The following is an 18,388-nucleotide window of genomic DNA, read 5'->3' as shown; positions in this document are numbered from 1 at the left end:
CACATTCCCCGTCCTCCCAGCCTCCCATTTCCCGGTTCGATAAAGCCAGGATATCCTTCGCTGCCACGCCACTACCGCCCGCCGGTAGGATACAATAAAATGAAAAGTTTTAATTAAAATGTAATTAATTTACAAGTTCCCGTCCGAAGTTTGCAAAGGGGGAGCAATGAGCAAAACGAGAATCAGCGGAACAGGGTATGATGGTGCGGTGGTGCGCACTCGGTGGTCACACGGAGGTCTCTCCCCCGGTTTGAATTCGTTCCTGGCAGTACACGCCGCACGCCGCTTAATCAACGCACCTTTTTCCTGTTCCCGCTTCCTCGTCACCCCTTCCCTCTCGATTTCGTTTCGGGAAAACTGGCAAACAACGATCGACGACGCGGTCGGAAGCGGTGGCAATGATGTGTCCTGGTACTAGTACCCGACAGAGCCAGAACCGCCACCAGTAGAGCGCGCCGGAGCGAAATCTTGTTTCCATAGTTAATAAAACGGAAAACCCAGAAAAACCCCCCGGAAAACGGTGCTGCGGCGCCGACAGGGTACGAAACGCGCGGGAATAATGTTCGATGAAGCGAATTATTCCACCGTGAAGCGGCTGGTATTGGGAGACGACGGGAAGAAGTTTGCAAAGTGGCAACTGATGCATGGCGACCGCGGCACCGGTGGAGGAGATGCAGAGAGAGAGAGAGAGAGAGAGCGAGAGCCAACATACAGAGAGCCGGTTCGGGGGTTTAATATTAATTAAACTTTTTCTTCCCCACCATCTCTCCCTTGGCACCAACACCAAGAATTTGCTTAGATCGGAGGAACGCTTTCGTTGCTGATGGGGACCGGTTTGGTGTTGTTGTTGTTGTTCAGGGACAAAAGTCAAATGTTAAAAACAAAAACCAGGGGACGGGGAGAAAATCACCTCAAAGCCTGCCTAGACTTTAAACACCCAAGAAACACTTTTACTCTTCATGGGCTTTGACAGTTCCGTCTCGTAGTTAGCGTCGTGGTTTGCGGTTGCCAGAGCACCCTCGAAGGATTTCAGTAAAAAACCAATTCCATCCAAGTTCCGGCAAACTGCGGTCATGAAAAACTCTGCGCCCTTTCTGCTTGTCGATGACGCAATTGTAGCCACGGAAGCCAAGGGATGAGGAGAACACGGGGCGAAGAAAACGTTGAATCTTAAAGCCGAACCATCGTTCCAGAGCCGTTCCTTCACATTTCACGCCGCACCAGGCGACTCCAGCTTGTTCAGTAGTAGTAGCGTGATAAGCCGCTGGAAAAACATATCCTTTGTGTAGCACCAGCGGCAGCCCCTTTCCTCTCGCGCTCTCTCGCTGACCCTTTTCTTATGTTCCAATCTCCTAGGGGAGTGTTTTTCGTTTTATTTTTTAAATTTTTCAACAAACCCCCATTTCCCGGCTTCATCCGCCCGGTCGCGTGATGTTGCGCTGTAGCAAAGCATAAGGTGGAGGGCAGCTAAAGAGATTTCGGGAAGGGAAGGACACTTCCCCTTTGCAAATGGAATGGGCGTTAGGCAAGTATGAGGTAACACGAGCGCGCGCGCGCGCGCCAGAGCCTGTGCCAGCATTCCGAGTGCGACTTTAAAGAGTAGTTTGGCCACGTTTAAAGAGTTTCCTCATCGCCGCAACGAGGAAAATGGAAGAAACGTGGACATGGACACGCATACACCCTCGAACTATAGCATCCTGCTGGGTGCTGGAAGTTTCTGATGATATTCGTCTGTTCGTCATCGGTCTTCGCTCTCCCTATTCCTTGCGCTTTAAAACAACAAACGTGTAGCGGGCGATTGGGATGTTTTGCAAGACACTCGCAGGGAGGTTAAAGCATTATTTGTCTATTTCTCCGCTTCATATATAACGCACACACATGCACACCAAAGCTAGACGCCATCTTCTCAAGAAGGAGCTCCGATTCCAATCGATTTCACGAAAACTCACAAGCCAAGAAGGGGAAGAGGACACTTTTGACTAGTGTCCAGCATTATGACCGCGCTTCGGATACGGAAATTCATTTTATCTCCATTTCATTTTACGACCTACAACACACAAGTACACCAGCAAGGACATCATCGGCTACCGCGCGGTAGCATATCCGCACGCACACTTATTAGCACGCACCTGTCATCCTAAAAAGAGAGAGAGAGAGAGAGAATCTGTGTACCGATAAGACGAAAGAGCGAGAGAGGAACGAGATTGAGGTTAGGGTTTCCGGTAAGCATGGAAACATGGCCGGCAAAAACACAGCACACGCTGCTGCTGCTGCTCTCTGCAGTCGAAGCGTGCGCCGTAGAAGTTTGGAGTTCTTCAACGAACAATTCCAACACATCCGCGTTGGCGTCGGCAACTACTGTACACCGTATGCTCCCCTTCATCATAGATGTGTAAGTGAAGAAAGGAGCAAAGTACATCATCAGGGGGCATGGCACGGTTGCTTTGTGTGCTGCTTCATTTTCAGGAAACTTTCGTTCAATCAGGCAGGCAGCGTGGTATCAGTAGCAGCGCGCACAGTGGACAGAATCCTGGCGTCGCCGCTTCCACTGGTTTTACGGAGGGTAACTTTATGCCCTGGCACGTCACGCCACCCCGTGGGAGGCGAATAGTCGTCTGGGAAGCAAGTGGAAAGGGAACTTACTCAATACTTTCACGAATGCGCCGCGCGCCGGGTTGAAAGTTGGGCAAAGTAACTTTTTGGCAGCAAACGAGGAGAAGACTGACGATGGCGACCTCACGGGGCACTGCGGGGGAGGGATAGAACACAACCACCTTCCTTCTGCATCCTCCACCCCCCCCCCCCCCTCAGGCGACGCATTTGGCCAACTTGCTCTCATTTGCTCGCTCTCTCTTTCTCTAGGGCGACGGTGAGAACTTTTGGGAGCGAGAAAAGTTTCTGAATTTCACACCCCCCCCCCCCATCAAACTTTGATAGTGCCTCCTCCCCACCACGTCACCAAACTCCGTCACTTTGCAATTGCGTTTGTTGTGATTGCTTGTACTCCTCGCGACCGGCATTTGAAGGGCGCGAGCGGCGAACAAGGAGGTTGCCGAGTCACTTCGTCTTCACACGCAGCGTCTTGCGTCCTCCTTCTAAGCTTCCCCTTCTTGAAATGTAGAGGAAGCGCCACCCCACGCCCTTGCCACGTCGACGTTCGTGCGTCCTTGACGGGAGGAGGACTTTTTAATGCGGATCCACCGCATACCCTCAGCAGCAGCAGCACACGGCGAGAAGTTAAGCGCAGCAGTACCAGCAACCTAACCGAACCTAGCAGACCGACTTCACCGCCTACTAGCAACGCCGCTGCCGGTGGTGGGCGCGTAATATTCAAAGTTTCAACCGCCCCACAACAGCGAGCAGCTTTGGCACAAAGTTGCGGCGCCGGAGCACAACTTTTCTCGCCACCAACTTTCATCCAGCAGCAGCAACAGCAGGCCAGAGGAGGAACTCGGTGGCAAGGTCCCTTTTCTCTCTCTTTTGCTGCGTGTCTGTGACTGTGTCTGTGGGTGTCCCAATAAGCAGATCAACTGAGGGGAAATTTTTAAATAAAACTTTCCATCAAGAAGGCACAACTTTCCCGGAGCCAACTTTGTCCTTCCGAGCGAGCGAACACCGACCACCCACCACCACCGAAACCTTCCGCTCCTCTCCTCTGTCTGCTATATCCTGACGTTTGCTGTCGATCGAGAAAAGGGACGAAGGACATTTTGTAGCCCTTTTGCAACGTTTTATCCATTTGCTTGTTATCATGATTGCTCTCGGCGAGAAGAATAATGGTGGGGGGGGGGGGGGGGGTCGTCGTCGGTCGATAGAGAATTGGACTTTGTCTGCGCGCGTGTGTACACGAGAGATAGATGGTGTGAGTTGGTCAAAAACGCAATGACTTATGACACAATCGTTCCGACGAGTAAATCGAGATTGGATGGAATTTCGGAACCAACAATGTTTCAGAGCAAAGAGGCGGCGGCTGAATGTAATGGTGACCGACCCTTCGGTCGTGTGTTTGTCACTGGTTTCGTGTAGTCGCCACCCCCCCCCCCCCCTCCCTCCCCTCGGCCATCGTCGGTTGTGCTACTGGGCAAATGGCGGCGACCCCGAGAGAACCCCCTCGGCGCTGGAGAACCGAAAATGTAGCATTTAAAATCGGATATGCGCGCGTGACGGTGGTGGTGGTGTTGTGGGTGATGAAGATGATGCCGATGCCGAAAGCAGGGAAAGGAAAGATGATGCTGCTGGTGGGTTCTGGTACGGGCGGGCGGGGCGGGGTGCACATGCGCATTCACTTCCGGGCGATGAGGGCAAGCCAGCCTCCTCCTGCCAGCCTGCCTGCCGGCCGGTCTCTGCCTGACAATTTTCACTCTCAACCAAATGGGACTCCCATTCGGCAGCAGCAAAAGCAGACAGACAGCAGTAGGAGGAGCAGGACCACCCTCCTGTCATCTCTCGCCCCACTTCATGACGATGGCGACGGATGCGAAGATAATGTTGTTGGCACAGCAACAACACACCACTGGTGAGGGGGGGGGGGGGGGGGGTACATCCTCGAGCAGTACCAACCACCACCACCACCACCAACCATCAAGGATAATAGCAGGATCACCGCTGGGTGTAAGTGGTGGAGGGCGGTGCGTTATGTACTGCAGTTTGGAGGGATAAATTTATGAATTCCTCTGCTACGGCTGCCGCCGACGCCGCAGGTGCTGCTGGCGCGCAGGATAAATATTTATCGCTGTAAAACTCGTCCTTCCGTTCATTTTTTTTTTTCATTTTTAGTCCCTCTTTCTCTCTCTCCTTCACTCGTATGTGTCTCTTAAATGTTGGTTGGACGCTTGACAACTGAAAGCACACTAGAGAATTTTGGAAAGAGCATTGTTTCGCTTTGGAAGCTTCGCATAAAAAAAACGACTTAATATGGTGACCTGGAGACCAATTTTATCTTTAATGTAACGAACCTGGGTTTTGGTTGTCTCGTCTGGTCAATGTAACTTTGAAAGGGGCTCCAGGAAGATATGATTGGCATTCAAGCAGACGATTGAACTTGAAAGGATTGGCTATGAAACAAACTTCTAAGCAGGCTGCGTATTGCAACCTCGGCATCACCTCAGCTTGTCATTGTCAACTGATGGCTACTACGATTCTTCCACAGGAAAGTAAAAGGAACAGAAAACCGAAATGATTTTCTGGCAATTTTTGTAGCAGATTCCTCGAAACTCCAAATAAACTCGACATTGTGTGAAACCGTGACCAAAATACGCATCGCAGTGTCCTTCTAAAGTGTTTTTTCTCTTTTGCTTTTCTCAAAAATCGATTACGCGAAGCAGGACCATCGAATGTCCCCAAACAGAAGCACTTCTGTCAAACGCCTTGAAGGATGGCGGTGGCGGTGGCGATGGCGATGGCGATGGCGATGGCGATGGCGACGCCGACTTCGATCCTCGCTCGAGGAGATTATGACCCAAAGTTGAAAGTTTAATGGCAAAACAGTGTTTCGCAACCGGCTGATGATGTGAGAATGGGGCGGGGGGGGGGGGGCACACATACCGTGCGCGGGCAGCGGCGGGCTGGGAAGCAACGAAAGAGAATATGGCCCCGATTTCATTTCCGGCCAAGATTATCCTGAAGGTTTGCTCTCTTTTGGCACGATGAAAAGGAGTCTACTTTTCTGACCACAAGTTCTCTTTCTCTCTCTTGCAGGATGTGAAAGTCACACCACCAGGCGCCTCCATTCCAGCTCTGGTTGTCTCCAGCCGTTCGGGAATTAGGGTCGATCGAAGCGCCCGGCAACAGTGAGACACAGTGGATGTCCCAGGGGGTGCTGGCAGGGTGCTTAACCTTTTCAGACACCCGACGGCCATCGGCAAAAGCTAAACAGCGAACAATCCAATAGTGAAATAGAACATCTTCCAGCTCTTTCCCCTTTCTAAAACAACCAACAAAAGAACGAAAGGAGGATGTTTGGGTGGAGGAGGAGACGAGGAGAAAGTGAATCCGCGGCCGGTGGAGCAGGGGCGCGGGGTAGTGGTTGAAGGAAAATTTGCCGAAACAGTTGCCAAAAGTTCGGTCGTGCACCGAGGAGAGAGCCAACTTTTGCTCGTCATTTTCGGATGGGTTAGTGGTGCGGAAGGGGAGCGGTTAGAAGTTGCTCTCGCTTCCTCTGGGAGGAAAAATTAAACCTCCGCCAACCCGTGACCCCCTCCCAAACGTCACATGCGGCACCATTGCACAGAAAACTAGTTTTGCGGAAAGTTTTGGACGAGAAAAGTTGAGCCATGAAGCCAAATGAGAGAGAGAGCAAGGCAGAGAGAGCGCGAGCGAGCGAGCAAGTCGTTGCCCTCGTTGCCATCATCGTGCGTCCACTCTTCTTCCGTCTACTCCGTGTCTAGAGAGAAACACATGGAGGAGAAACACTGGAAGTTCCGCTTTATGTTCCGCTCTCGGGACCGTACAGACATAAACCCCTTTTTCGCATACCCGACGGCTCCTCCTCAGGTGTAGCGACAGTAGCAGCAGCAGCAGCAGCAGCAGCAGCAGCAGCAGCAGCAGCAGCAGCAGCAGCAGCAGCAGCAGCAGGAGCATATGCCCTTGTCCGTTCGATTGTGTTCCCATTCGTTTCATTCGGGCGAAAAGTCGAAACAACAAGTCCCTTCCTTCTCCTCCACATCCCTTTCTTCCGGTGCGCTGGAGTTGCGTGGCGTTTGTGCGGTGAGAGGAAGAGAACTTCCGGAAGTTCTAGCAAAAGTTATGTAAAGTGTATACAACGTGGTCTCTTCCTGTCGACATCGGAGGGGGGGCCACGAAGCCAACACCACCAGGCGTCGTCGTACTCGCTGCTGTAGAGCAATTTCGTTGGGCACTAACTTTGAACCAACTAGCCAACTTTGTACCGAGTACTGACGCCACCGACGACGACGACGATGATGATGGCGCTCCTCTCCTTTCCCGTTCCTAGAAATCAGAAGAAGCAGCAGCAGCAATGTACACTTCTTTTCTCCTTTTCTGCCATGGAACTTGGCCGGCAGAAGGGCGTGGGAGCCCCACAACTGTACCTCACCTCACACAACACTCACCAAGCGGTTCTTCTTTTTATTTGTGTCAGACGGCACAATAACGACAATGATTTCTTACTTTATCCCTTCCCCCTTTTATGGTGGATCCAATCAGGCCGAACCTCACAATACCAGACACACACCAAGGATGTTGGGTTCCAACAATGTGCTCCTCCTCCTTCTCCTCCAGCCCTGGAACAACACACCCAACGACGTGGCGTGGTAAATTAGAAGCCTAACTTCACACGCCGCCCGCCCATGTTCTGGTGTTTTGTGATAAAAGTAAAATGAACTCTCTCTCTCTTTCTGTCCTTCCTTTTCCATGTTTTCCTTGGCGATCCTCCTCGCTGGCTACGAGACAGAATTCCTGCTACTGGAAAAAGTTGCCGGCAAAGTTTGGCCGGATTTGCGTGGAGGTGGTGCTGGAGGAGGGTGGTTCTGCTATGGGAGGACGGATGGAACCACGATTTACATGACTGCGATTGCCGGCAGCCGGTCGCCGGTCGGTGCGGTGGCGAATGAAATCAACTTTTCCCCTGACTTATCTCATTAGAGACTGGGACGGCGGCTGACTGGCTGCTGATGGTCCCACGCCTGTTCGGCTATGAAAGGGGGGGTAGGGGGCGGCGACGTTCGCGAAAGAGTTTAAGTAGAAGGATGATGCCGAGCCCCGTGCCCTGGAGACGCGATTGTGTGGGTGGTTTGGTGTGCCCGCGCCGCGAAAAGTTTGAGGAATCTTCATTTTGCAAACTTTTTCCATTTGTCTTCTGGCCCTTCTTTTTAGTCCCCCCGCTGCTGCTGCTGCTGCATTTGGTGGAGGAAAGTTTTGTTTCAAGCGCTACCGGAACTGATTGCTCGTCGTTCAATCGGCGCAACTTAGTAGGCACGTTATCAGTGTTGTTGTTATGAGCACCGGACCGACGGGGGGATGATCATCGATCAAGTGGGTTGATGAAAGGGATTTGTTTCTCCCTGCATCGACGAGCCCCATTTTCCATGGAAACGCTTCAAATAGTAGCATCAAAACAAAAGTTTTCGTAATCAAATGTTGTTACTAAAAAGGGAGAAAACATGTCCTCTCTTCAATGCCCGATTCACCAGATTCCGCAGGTAGCTTCCAATAAGAAGACATTTAAATATCATACGAGATTGAAATGGATGCCACAAATCTCCATCCTACATTCACCACTAACACAACTGTGTCCCACATTTCCATACAGCACAACGAAACGAAGAGGCTACACCAGAGCATTGGTAGACAGGAGCCCGTCGTCTGGTGCACCCCAATTTCTCGGTGTGTCAGAGAGAGAGAGGGAGAGAGCATGTTGAATGAAAATTACTTTTACATTGTTGTTCGCCGCTGAGAGCTTTGAAAAGAGCAGTGGCAATGCGGGAAACATATTGAAACTTATTGGCCACCCAAGATGGCAACAAGATTGAGTTTGCTGAGTGGTTCCAGCAGCTGCAGCATAAGTAGGCGGCACGGGTGTGCCCGGTCGTTATGTGACATTTTGCTAACTTTGATTGTTGATTTGGATTTGCATTTTCTTTTTTTAAATGCCTTTATGAAACTTGGAATGACCCCGAATGTGACGAAAGAAGTTTGAGTTTGTGAGTTACGTAAGGGCCATACGGGCAAGAGATAGGTGGCTGCTAGGATACGAGCGATTCGTTGACACTTACCATTTTGTAAGTTGCTTGTTCATTTTCATAATGAAGCGTTAACAGAAGCGTTGTACTTTTTATTGAGTTGGTCATTTATTCTGTAAAGAAATATAAAAAAAATATCGTAAATGTTAGATGAATGGAATCGAGCTTTTGTTTGATGATTCATAACTTCCACTAAACTGCTGTTAAAAATTGGAACAGGGCCACTTAGATTATTTCCCTTTTTGACATAAATTCAAACTCTTTAGCAGCCATTAGAATCTTCTTAAACATTTGTAGCACCCGAAATAAGTAAGCGAATAGAACACTTCTTTCCATTATTCGATTACAGAATGAACCAAGAAACCATGTTGAACATCACTTTTGCTTTTACTTCGCTCATCGAATCCCCAGCGACGAGCGCTCATATTTGTTAGCCTGGTCTTCCGAATCCCGCCACCCACCCCTTATCGGCATTCCTTTTTTCCGATTGCGTTTTTCTGCTCCTCTTCCAACTGTCCACAAATAATGTGCCTACTCTCTGCTGCTGGCTACCGAACTACACACCATTAGCAACGGAGAAGCAGGAGCATCATTTCGTAGCGGTCAGCGGAAATTACGAAATGGAAAAACAGAAACGTGAATCCACGCGATCGAAAATCGCTGACGAAAAAGGTTGTCCTCCACGTCAGCACACAGCGGCGTGCCACCATCCTCAGCCAACCAAGGTTCGAGAACGAGCAGCACATTTAACGGTAAAATGTGCTAAAAATGTTCTATGCTTCCCAGCAGTCAAGCATGTTCTGGTAGGGAGGAGAAAGAAGCGGGGGCTCTGACTGGCTTTGCATGCTTCGCGAACCCCCGGGGGGGGGGGGGGGGGGGAGGATTTACCCTGAAGCCGGCGCAGCCAGCCAATGGAAACAAACAGTTCGTCAATAACAAGCGCAACCTGCCTTGCCGGTCCCCTTTGGGGGGGGAATTTCCTTCTGTCACCGGCCAAAGGAGCCGCTTGGCGTGGAATTTCGCTGAATGAAAAGAACCCGTAGAAAGAAGGAAACAAAAGAGCGAGTGTGTCGCAACGTCAGCACGTCAACAAAACCCAATTTCCTACTCACGGCCCTGTTATGCTGCCTGGCCATTGCACATTTCGCTTTGCAACCGCCGGTGGAGGGTGTATTTGCTTCGGTAGCTAAATAGAGAGCCCTGGCATGGATGGTTGACAACGAGCCACCGGAGGGGAGAGTACGCACTGGCCCTTTTTTGGACGACATTTCAGTTTATGCAACGTTGACTGAGAATTGTTTTGTCGATCGCAGTTGGCTGACACTGTTTAATTGATCCGATTATTCCCCATTCCGTGTAGCAACAGCATAAATCCGTCCTTCGCTTGTTTTTTGGTGTGTCCCGGGGCAGTAACCAAGTACAGCGGGGGAGTCAGCTACATTCCCCCGCACCGCAAGTAATGCCGAGACAGCAAAACACATTCGAACACGAAGTATCTCCTCCTCATCATCAACATCAACATCCTCGTCGGAACGTAAGGACGCCCGGAGGATTCCCTTTCTCTATCCGGACGTTATCTGCTGACGACGTCCAATTGGCCGGTCCTGCGCCGTGGTCAACATATAGGACACGGCGGCGGCGGCGGCGGCGTCTACATCCCACACCATACCGATAATGATGATGTCTGTGTCAGCAGTGCAACCGAACGAAAAGGGATGAATTTTGCTGACGAGACACAGTAAACTTCACACTAGACGGCACTACACACTAGACGCTCTACCTTCCCATCGCCTAGTGGATGCACCTCGATAATGATGCTGTGCTGTTACTGCTGATCGGATTCGGTGCAGGATGATATCAGTTACTCACTTTTCCACCAGAGCCTACTGGCTGTGTCTGCCTCTAACTGCAGCTCGCAGTTACAATCGCGAAATCTATCGGGCGCTCCAATCGAAGCATGCGATCTGGATGGTGGCCAACGCCAAAAAGGAGGAATTGATGGATGGGGTGTGTGGCATCAGGGTGCACGGAACGGAATGGTCGCGTTCAAATTATGCGTTCAAAATACCAAACACCAACACCAACGCACCGTTAACTATGACACAACTGTAACACCCGCCGCGGAGGAGGAGTGCAGCGCGGTGCCGCGTGCTTTTAATGGTTGTTTCGCTCATGGTCAAATTTCGCGAATACTTAACACGCTCGACTGACGAGACCTGTGGGGCTGCTGGCGATCATCATTGGCCAGTGGCGCGCGCGTGGCGTTGCATTGGTTTGGCGCGGAGAAGAAGGGAGAGGAGGCTTGTGGTATGAGATTTAAAAATATAAATTTTCACATTTTCGCAGTTTTTAAGACATTCTCGGAATTGCTGAGAGAGAGAGAGTGGAGAGGAGTGTGGGAGAGAGAGTACAAAATAGATCTGTGTGAGAAGGTGTAGCGGTGGTTAAGGAATCGATTTATTTAAAGAAAAATCGAATTTTCTTATGACGAAAGGAGCAAGGTCATACGGTGTCATCATAGACACGCTATAACATTGTAACATAAGTGGAGCGAAAAATAGGCTTTTGCAGAGGTACCTATGATCTATGATCCAGCCGATCCATTCCGGATCTGTTACCTTACGGCGTCTGAGACGGCGCCTGAGACGTCGTCGGTCATTCGCATCGCAACATTCAGGTCATCGTATAACGAGCACTGCGATGATGGGTCTATACATTACGCGCATCGATTCCTCATCGGTGATGCTGCTTGAATTTATTGAATATTTATGTCGCTTCTACATCAATCTAGCAACCCTTGCTGCGCTGCCTGTGCGTATGTGTGGCTACGGTAAACCGTTCGATCGATGGTAACGTTCCGCTTGGAATGGCCGGCGGCCGGTAGTTGATACCCCTTTCCTCATCGTGACTTAATGCTACTCAAGAAGTGCAGCCGCACATGCAACAGACAGAGCAAACAGCAACGGACGCTTACCATACACCGGACGACGACGAAGACGACGACGACGATGCTCGAAGCAAACCCCGGTGAGGCATGATAACTACGCAGATGTTGTTTAAAATATACAAACCATCTGGGCGTCTATTTTTAAGCTGGCAACCATACCAATCAAACAAGCCCAGCATTGGGAGAGTCAGCGAAGCAGGGAAGGGAAGCAGGCGGGTGAAGGAGTGGCGTCTGGCCTGGCAACGATATATGCATGGACCGACCACTCCACCCCAACCCCAACCCCAACTCAGCCAACACAACGCGATCTCTGGTGTGCGCGTGATCGGTTCGTAAAATACGACTTATTTCTCATCTCAGCTCACCTCTCACGCAGCGCGCCTGCATCATCATGAGTGTGCGCGCGACTGATGTGGTCTGGATGAGTGAGAGATGGTGAGGAGAGAGAGGGGGCCATCAACCACAACACACATTGCAATAATCCTCCACTCTCCGCGCCATCTCCGCACCGCGATCGGAAGGAATTTGAAGCATTTTGCAGCGAAAACATTACCCGATACAGACCACCAATGGGGGAAACCAAGTCGTAAAACGTAGAATTAGGCAATCTAGTTAATGTTCTAGTTCGTGGAGTTCCGGTTAAGAAGTAAGGGATGGAAAAAGCCATCAGAAATCCTCAAAAGGTGAGACTGGCCACGTACTATTAACTTGAAGCAAAAGATGTTTTTCTAAAGCAAAATGAGAAAAAGATCAAAGACCTAATTGTAAAAATCCACTTATCGTGCGTTTCAATCAATGAGCCGATGTTCAATAAATGTGCTTATCGTTAGAATTTCCCATTTCATATGACTGATCACACGCTCCATCTATATAAGCTAAAGGCCGGCACTATTGCATGCATCCCATTCATCGAGTTCAATTCTGAATTTCAGTGACGTTAAAGGAATCTTGTAAGAGTAGGTTCTGGCGATACGTTGCGTTGACTTGAACATCAACGACCAACTTACGCGACAAATGCATGCAACGTTGGCTTAGTAGCTCTTAGCACCTTATCATCTGGCTATCGCGGGCTCACAATCAGCGTAATGATAAGGAGAAGAAAGCGTGTGGTGTGGCTACCCCACCTGACACAGCAGCGGGGTATTGTGGTGGGCACAAAATTGGTTGTAAAAATAAATCCTCGGTGCACAAAAATAAATACCAAACAAACACCCCCACCTGCAACACACCTACACCATCAGCATGCCTGTATCTAGGTGTGTGCGAGGTCCGGGCGTGCTGTCGGCGACCTTCCTTCGTCAGTTTTTTTTTTGTTTCTACTGCACCACCACGCGGGTGTACCACATGAGGTAACAAGGCCAAGTAGTGGTGACAAGGTACAGCAGTTCTTATAGCTCCCCTTCGCGCTTTTCGTTCGCTCAGGACATCCTTCCCATTTCAGCGGCAGTAGCGTCGTCGTCGTAGTTGGCTTCGAAAATGGCCTGCAACCGCCGCCAGCGGTTACACTTCAACCAGAAACTACAAAGAAAGGAAAACTTTAGCATCGGAGGCGAGTGTGCAGTGGTTCGGTGGCATGGCGGTCGTAAACTCGATTGGTCGCACCCAAGGTCAAGGGTACGTGGACTTCGATTGAAGGCTCACTCTCTCACTCTCATGATGATGATGACGACGACGAAGACGCGACACGTCGTCTGACGAGGCAAGCAGCAGCATGGTAAGGCAAGGTTGTTTGCGCGCAATTAATTGTTGCCTTTGCGGTCTCCCTTCGGGCACGGTGGAGGGATATGTATGCTGATATGGCATGGTTAAGGCGGGTGGGTTGGCAGCAGATAAGAAACGTACCACAACAAGGTAAGTACAACGGCAGCTTGCAGCAGTGAAGCCAAAGGTTGATTGAGTGTTTGTTTCTTCGTCTTTTTTTCTTCTTCGAGATGCAATTTCCGACGAATACCATCTTCAAACCGCACGAATACTGATCCCGGATCTACGGTAGTAAAGCAATCGAATCAAGGGTATACTGCGCACCAGCAGCAAGCTGTTGCTCCAAATTGGAACCCTCACAGAAAGCGCATAGTTGGCCTTGGGTGCAGCGCGATTTCGCAAAGCACTTGTCAGCCAAGAGTGGGGTAATGGTGGTGAATGGAAGAACCATTTGCCGCCAAATCAAGTTGTCCATGGGGTTTTTGAATCGCGGAGTGTATACGGCAGAAGGCAAACGCGATTAAACAAAAGGTATGCGCGCAACATAACACACCGCCCCCCAACAGGGTCGTGGTGTTTGGAATATTAATGTCAGCCAAAAATAAAGCTCCAGGACGGACGCGACCAGAGACAATTGGCGTGCCGTGATGTGCATATTTTGGGCGGGCGCAAATTCATTCACGTGACCTTAAACGACACACGCAATTCTCGATGGAAGGAATAACCTGCATTTTGGACAGCACACCACAGAAACAGAATCGCCACACACGCAGAAGAGCAGCGTCAGTGCCGGTGGCCGGTGGTTTTTAGCAGCGAACAACTCTACACCGGGGAAGGGGGAGAGAAAAAAAATGGCGCCACGAGGAAAGCGCTTTCAAAAATCCCCCATTGGATCACCAAAAAAGGAATCTGGCAACCACTACCTCGACGACCGGTGTTGTGTTGCTTTCGGGTGGTGTTTACGGGTTTATGCCCGCGAAAAAAAGGTAAGAAATGAGATGAAAACGAGCAAGAGGAACTGCAATGGAACGGTCTGGAAGGGTGTCTATGTTGTGTGTCAAAGAAAGACCGACAGCAGAGAGAGAGAGAGAGAGAGAGAGAGAGAGAGAGAGAGAGAGAGAGAGAGAGAGAGAGAGAGAGAGAGAGAGAGAGAGAGAGAGAAGAGCCCACCAAAAACGTGGGACAAAAATCTGAAATCAGAACGCTCCGAGTGAAGGCCAGCAGCGCAGTCGGTGGTGGGTTGTACGGTGTCCGGGTCTCGGCGTCCAAAAAAGGGTAACAGCAACGGAACCGGGGATCACTCCAAAATGGGCAGATTCGGTCGGTGCCAGAAAACGTGGTACGAGAAATGTGTAAACGAGTTTTAGCTGTTCCCGCAGGAGGCGGGCGGCGGTTTATGTGCACTTTGTTTTTTATTTTAAATCCACAAAAGCTTTTTAAAATATTTGACCCCATTTTAATGTTGAAAATACCTCATCGCCTTAAAGGGCTTTTTCATTCAATTTTATTTATTTATTTAGTAGCTTCAGAAACGGCAGCAGATTAAACAATTGTCATAGTTTGGTGTTGCGAATGATAAAAATTTACTTTTCCTTTTAGAATCTTCGAAAAAAAAAACAAATATTGAAATAAGAAAGTTTTTTGCTCGAAATCGATGAATTCCTACTAAAAGTATTAACAGAGATTAAAACATAAACTATCTCAAACCGACATTGTCTTTAAACAATATCGAAATGCATCTCACAGTCAAATGCACATCTTTTTAAAGCAATAAAAGCCTCAGCCATATTGTGCCAGTTGCCAACTTTTAGCACCCGTTGCAGTGATCCTCTTTCCTCCCTCCCACCAACGCGCTGTGACATTGGGACGCACACCACCCACCTTCGTAACAAGCGCACTGTTGGGGTTTGGTCAACGAACGACTTTCAACAAGTGCTCCCGCGGACAAGATGGAGCGCCAAAAAAGAAGATTGATGTTCACGGTTCGGGGTAAGATGATGCTCTGTGATGGCGATTGGAACAGACGGAACACGGATGGGGAGACTCGATCATCCCAAGTTGGCGATGAATTAAAAAAAAAAAAGGACGCAAGAAAGGGAAGACAAAAAAGAAGACGAAGAAAAGAGTTTGTGGTAAAGCTCCCAGCAGCATATCCCATGGCCACCTTCTCGCCTCGCTCGTCGTGTGCTGTATACCGTTTGCTGCCCCCCGATGCATTGAGAATCTGTCCCAAACTTCGCGAAGAAGGGAATGTTGCAGAGGAATAGAAGGAGGAGGAGTTGTATTTGGCGGAATGGCGACTTTGAAAGAAGACGCAAAAGCTGAAACCAGCACAGGCAAGGCCCCCCAAAAAACGGGGTCTAAGGTGGTGGAGCGCTGCGGAGGTCCATTCCATTTTTGCCCACGTTTCAGCTGCTCTCCACGTCTCTCATTCCATCCGACATGCCGCGCTCTTCATCACGAAGGAACGGCTTCTTGAGCGGAATGAATTGCAGCAGCAACCGCGCGAGGCAGCAGCTCTCCCGCGGCAGAGAATGCATTCATCGTAGCAATCATTGGAATGAGGAGCGCGCGCGATCTCCCCAAAAGCACACATACAGAGTAAAAATCGTAAGACGAAAGACGCGCCAACAAAGTAAGCAACGAAGTGAGCCAACCGCACATCGTATCGGTTTCTGCTGCGGTGACCATGAGGAGACAAGCGAGGGTTAACGCGCCAATTGGTAAGCAAAAGCCGGCAGACACCGACGAAGACGACGACGACGAGGACGCCGGCCGCCAGTGAAGCCGGCATATTTGTTGGTGAGTGCGTGCGTTGCTTCGCTTTTTGTCTTTCTCTTTTAGTCACCGGCTAATGGAAGCGGAGCGCGACAAGCGATGCAGGTCTTTGCGTGACTCGCTTTCCAACAAGTCCACACCACAAACACAGAAACGCGCATCATCAGCGTTGTAGCGGTGGTGGCACGGCGATTGCCCTTCAGCGAGACGCCCACGTGAGGTGCGCGCGCCCCTTCTAAAGAAGACCACGCCACGACGACGCGGGAACGCAGCAGTTTCGAGTCGCGCCCAGGGCGGGAGGGCGCAAGAAGAAGGCAATACAGTTTTTTGTCCGCCGGCACTGCCGCCTTCTTCTCCTGCGCCTGATCAGTCCCCCTTTGGGAGAGCCATTTCCTGTACGAGGGCAAAACCCGGTAAAGGGGAATGCCGAAGAGGAAAAAAACACGTTTACATCGGATTTTTGAGGAGTGTAAGGAGAGAGGAGCGACGAAGTGTACGACCGACCGGTTACGGTCAGATTCAGGGGAGACGACAGACAGCACCACTCTTCTCGGTGACCTGGCACACTCCGCTCTGCCTTGCTGTGCTGTTGTTGCTACGACAAGGTGCGCCGCGCCATGGCGGACACAACGACGGACCATCGAAGACGGAAAATGGAAACCAATAAATCACCGAGGACACGACCACGCGCGCGCGCCCGGCGCCGCACCGGGTTTCAGGGAAGGTTTGTGCGATTCCAGTGGATGGCGATAGTCAAGCCTATGAGAAGAGAGGACCAGAGGGCTCTGTGGACGGAGCTAGGCACAATTTCATATTTTAGCGGAGCCTACGTGGATGGTGATGGAGCATTCTCAAATGAGTCATACAGTATGAGTTGTGCTACATGAAAAAAAGGGGGAAAAAATACCTAGAACATTATCTACAACGACTTCAAGCTGTGCCGCTTGAAATCCAAGATATGTTACAAGTTACATGTGTTCCGTTTATCAAGAAATTCTGCAAATCGATGACTCACGATGCATTGGAAGCGATATAAAAGTGACCGATTTAGTACTCTCATTGACTGCCACTGGGTGTGCTTAGTAACGGCATTTTGAATCATTTGCCATCAAACAGCAAACACAGCACTGCGCTAGAAAAGGCGCATCCGAAAACCATCTTGCCTCTCCCTCACTCCAATCTGATGCTGTTTGATTCTTATCAGGAGCTGCATCGAAGCAACATGCCACCGCGGATAGCGGTTATCAACACACGAACGGGAGGCCATGCCGGCCACACACCCGTTACCTCATCCTGGTGCAGCACAAAACGAACACACACCAGGCACACGTTTTTCCGTGACCTGTGATTGCCCAATGACACGCACGCACTACAGAGGAGCCCGCGATAGAGTCCCACCGGGCGAATGACGCTACATCGAAGAGAAGATAATGGTGGAGAGGATGATTGACTAACGGTAACACGGCACGGTGTGTGTTGGGAGGGCGCCATCATTTCCATTGCCACTCGAGAGTCAAACTTCCACCAGCAGCTCAGCCGTCCCCCGACAGGGTCAAGACAGAGCCTGAGCGAGGGAGAGCGAGTGAGGAGGCACGCAAAGAGGAGAGGAGACGGTGGTACAAATAAACAAACAGCTCCAAAGCACCCGCCATTTCGCCACACATTATCATCATCATTATCAACTCAACCAAACCACCTAGCACCACCAACCTAGCGCACTCCCGCTTCCCTACCCGGGACGTCGTTTTGTTCACACAACGCAAGTGATAACGAGCCAGAGTGAATGTGAAATTCCGGGCCCCGAGAAGACCACAGCGGGGGGAGAAATTTGAACGGCGACAAAGGTTTATACAGCCCTACAGCAGTGCATCAAATGCTGCACCCCGTATGGCAAAGAAATGCGAAAATAGGGCAACCGCAGATGAATAGCAGATCGATATTTTATGATAAAGGGATGATGTAGGTTTGCAGCATAATTGTCTCATGTGAATTTTCAGCTTCCGCTAATATTTCAACCCAGGAATCAAACCTTTGTTTTATTTTTTCATTGCATCTGTCCACAAAAACAGATAAGGTTGCGCGCAAAATGTTGAAAATAAATAACAAACGACCAGTATTGTTGGAACATACTCTGGAATGTGTGGAACGTTAACATTGAAACACATTGAGCTATAAAGCATACACAGGAAGCAATATTATGATATCACTATAATTATTGTGTGTTTTTCAATGCTTCCAAGATTCTTATATTTCTCTTCAGTAT

At 50.0% G+C, this 18,388-nt stretch overlaps 1 protein-coding gene across 14 annotated transcripts in view; it reads right to left on the bottom strand.

Annotated features, from left to right (window-relative positions):
• LOC126572401 (C-terminal-binding protein) overlaps window positions 1–18,388 on the bottom strand; it is a 42,361-nt gene that overhangs the window by 11,359 nt on the left and 12,614 nt on the right. Inside the window, exon 1 of one of the 14 annotated variants that reach the window (XM_050231670.1) lies at window positions 8,733–8,786. The exons of the other annotated variants lie outside the window; for them this stretch is intronic. The gene's annotated coding sequence lies outside the window, so the exon portion shown is untranslated. Of the gene's footprint in view, window positions 1–8,732; window positions 8,787–18,388 lie in introns of those variants that run through there. 14 annotated transcript variants of the gene reach the window in all.

The sequence above is a fragment of the Anopheles aquasalis genome, chromosome 2, assembly GCF_943734665.1.
Source record: "Anopheles aquasalis chromosome 2, idAnoAquaMG_Q_19, whole genome shotgun sequence".
NCBI lineage: Eukaryota > Metazoa > Arthropoda > Insecta > Diptera > Culicidae > Anopheles > Anopheles aquasalis.
The sequence above is the reverse complement of the archived record's forward strand: the minus strand, read 5'-3'. Positions and strand labels throughout refer to the sequence as shown.